Below are 3,655 nucleotides of genomic sequence, written 5' to 3' on the forward strand. Positions count from 1 at the left end.
AGGGGGTTATGGTTAGGGTGGGGGGTGGGAGAGGTTAGGGTTAGGGCCAGAGAGGGTGGGGTTGGGGTTAGGGTTAGGGTTAGGGTTAGGGTTAGGTGAGAGGAGGGAGTAGGTTAGGGTTAGAGTGAGGGTGAGGGTTAGGGTTAGGTGAGAGGAGGGAGTAGGTTAGGGTTAGGTGAGAGGAGGGAGTAGGTTAAGGTTAGGTGAGAGGAGGGAGTAGGTTAGGGTTAGGTGAGAGGAGGGAGTAGGTTAGGGTTAGGTGAGAGGAGGGAGTAGGTTAGGGTTAGGTGAGAGGAGGGAGTAGGTTAGGGTTAGGTGAGAGGAGGGAGTAGGTTAGGGTTAGGTGAGAGGAGGGAGTAGGTTAGGGTTAGGTGAGAGAGGAGGGAGTAGGTTAGGGTTAGGTGAGAGGAGGGAGTAGGTTAGGGTTAGGTGAGAGGAGGGAGTAGGTTAGGGTTAGGTGAGAGAGGAGGGAGTAGGTTAGGGTTAGGTGAGAGGAGGGAGTAGGTTAAGGTTAGGTGAGAGGAGGGAGTAGGTTAGGGTTAGGTGAGAGGAGGGAGTAGGTTAGGGTTAGGTGAGAGGAGGGAGTAGGTTAGGGTTAGGTGAGAGAGGAGGGAGTGGGTTAGGGTTAGGTGAGAGGAGGGAGTAGGTTAGGATTAGGTGAGAGAGGAGGGAGTAGGTTAGGGTTAGGTGAGAGAGGAGGGAGTAGGTTAGGGTTAGGTGAGAGAGGGTTAGGGTCAGGATAGGGGTCAGGTGAGGGAGGAGGTTGGGGTTAGGATAGGGGATGGGAAAGGGTAGGTAAGGATCAGGGGAGTCAGGGTAACGGTCAAAGTCAGCTAGGGAGAGGTCAGGATGGGGGCCAGGGAGGAGGATAAGAATCCTAGCGATAGTACGGTCTGTGGTAGAAGTCAAAGGGGGACGGGGCCAAGTGAGTTGAGGTAGGGGCCAAGGCGAGGGGCACAGTTCTGAGGGAGGGGGCACAAATACTAACATGAAACATGAAACACAAGCTTAAAGGACCAACGGCAGGTGGGTACTCACAACGGGATCACACTTGATAAATGGAACAATCCAGCACATGAACCTAACAACATGTGGAGGATGAATAGGTAAGTATGCACAAGGTAGGAGCACAAGTAGCCCATAAGGTCATAACACATATTTTCTTCTTACAGCAAATAACCTGCATTGGAAAAGTGAGGACCATGCGGCGGTGCAGACCATGCAGCAGAGGTCCCAGTAGGACTCAGAGAAAGAACAGGTAATGGTGTGGGGGAGGGAAGTAGTATTAACCTCCCAACAAGTAAATAATGGCAGATAAGTATATACAAGGTAGAAGCACAAGCAGCACATGAGGTCATAGCACATAAAAAAAGCAATGTAACCTGCATTGGAACAGTGAAGACCGTGCAATGGTGCAGTCCATGTAGCCGAGGTCCCAGTGGGACTCAGAGAGAGAGCATGCGATGGTGTAGGGGAGGGAAGTTATCTTAATCTTCCAGCATGTAAATCAATAACTTTTTTTCTTTTTTTGAAAACCGTGCGATGGTGCAGTCCATGTAGCAGAGGTCCCGGTGGGACTCAGAAGGAGAGCAGGCAATGGTGGCAGGGAGGGAAGGAGAGCCGAGGAGACTGTAGGAGGCACTGGCGGGTTAGGACAGTCAACAATTAACGACAACACCGCCGAAGGCGGTGGTGTCGCTGGCACGGGCCATCATCAGACGTCCCCCCGGTGGTCCCCCACCCACCCCAACGTTCAAACCAAGGGGTTGCCAGGTCCCCAGCCTGTCAATCCAAAGTCTCTCAGCTCTGCGCCGTTGAGCAGCAGACCAGAAAGGGTTGGCTTCGAGCACCGACGCGGAAAGGGCCAGCCATCCGTGCTCCACAAAATGCGCAACCAAAGGAAGGTGAGCGTCCTTTTTGCGTTTGATGTTGTGTTTGTGTTGGTGGAAACGGACACGTATGGTGTTTCCCGTTTCCCCCACATATTGGAGATTGCATGCGAGGCAACGGATGAGGTACACACAATTTTTGGTGTTGATGTCTGAGTGCCGGTCAGTGGGAAAGACATCTCCATTATTTTTGTTGTGGGCCCACGGAACGAAATTATAAAAATAGGAGCGTCTGTCCACTTTAGGCTCAACCAGGGGCCGTAGTTTGGCCCTAATTAGAAGATCCCTTATATTTTTGTTCCTACGGTAGGCCGCAATAATATTATAACCAGGAAGGTAGGTGGTGGAGTCCAGAAGACACTGGAAATTATTTCTGACACATCGGGTCAGGCGAGAGGAAGAGGTGGAGTAGGTCGTTACCAAGGGGATACGCTGTCCCTCAACGGGTGGACGCACTAATTTAAACTCCTTAAGGGAGAGACGGCGGGCCGAGCGCGAGTAACCCCTAAGGGAAAGGGCTTGAAATAGAATTTTGACAGCCGCCCAGAAGTCAGAAGTTCTGGAGCAGATGCGTTGAAACCGTAAGAGTTGCGACTTAAGGAGTCCAGCGAATGTGTGTTTGGGATGGAAGCTGTTCGCATGCAAGAGCGCATGCGTGTCAGTGGGTTTGAAGTAGACCTTGACGTCTAGAGTGAGGGACATCGCAAAGTCAGGACCTTTAAACGTGGTGGTGTCCAGGAAATCGACCGAGGAGAGGTGTTGACATGATTTAAGTGTGATAGATGGATCGTGTGTGTTGAGGATTTCTAAGAAAAGTTGGAATTCCGATTCTGAGTGTTGCCAAACGCCCCAGATGTCGTCTAGATAGCGCATGTAGGAGAGAGGTTGCAGAGGGCAGGCGGCGAGCGCAGAGGTTTCCCATTGGGCCATGAAGAGATTAGCGTAGGAGGGGGCGAATTTCTTCCCCATAGCCGTACCCTTAACCTGAAGGAAGAATTGGTCGTCAAAGAGGAAATCATTCCTAGTAAGGTTAATCTCAAGCAGGCGGAGGAGTTCGTCATCAGGGCGCGTGACGTCAGGGTTAAGATTAAAAGCATTGCGCACGGCGCGCATGCCCCCAGCAATATCAATATTGGTGTATAGGCTGTCAACGTCCATCGTAAAGAGGAAGGCGTGCGTGGGGATCCGGAGCGCACGCACCTTGGAAACGAAATCATAGGTATCCTTCACGTAGCTCGCGTGGGAGATAGACAAAGGATAGAGGTAATGATCGAGAAACTCTGCCGTGTGGTATGTCTCGCTGCTGCAGTCAGAGACGATGGGTCGTCCCGGGGGGATTTTAAAGGGCTCACTCCAGGCCACAGGCTCCTTATGTATTTTGGGCAACATGTAGAAGAGTCTGGGCCTGGGCTGGGCATCCCCTAGAAGGTAATCGCGTTGTTTGTGCGTAATGTATTTTTTTCTCCAAAGGGAGTGAATCAATTCAAAGATCATCGGAACGGTCTCAGTATATATGGGAGCCTCAAGTTTTGAGTAATAGCGTGCATCGTGCAGTTGCCTATGGCCCTCCCATATATACTGAGACCTATCCATGATGACAACAGCGCTGCCTTTATCGGCGGGCTTGATAACTATGCTTTTGTTTCCAATCAGTTGTCGGAGAGCCTCCGACTCCTCGGGGAGGAGGTTAGCGGGGGCCGGGTTGATCCTAAAGGAGTCAGCGTAGTACAGGAGGTCATCACTGATCAGACGCGTCACCTCAACCG

General features: G+C 51.6%; 1 long non-coding RNA gene across 1 annotated transcript; it reads left to right on the top strand.

The window, feature by feature from the left end:
* Positions 1-635: 635 nt before the first annotated feature.
* LOC311355519 lies at positions 636-3,654 on the top strand. The gene is made up of 3 exons (XR_014637457.1): positions 636-1,258; positions 1,552-1,904; positions 3,543-3,654. It is a non-coding gene; the product is annotated as an uncharacterized lncRNA (long non-coding RNA).
* Position 3,655: the final 1 nt, after the last annotated feature.

The sequence above is a fragment of the Micromesistius poutassou genome, assembly GCF_964030765.1.
Source record: "Micromesistius poutassou genome assembly, chromosome: 11".
Lineage (NCBI taxonomy): Eukaryota > Metazoa > Chordata > Actinopteri > Gadiformes > Gadidae > Micromesistius > Micromesistius poutassou.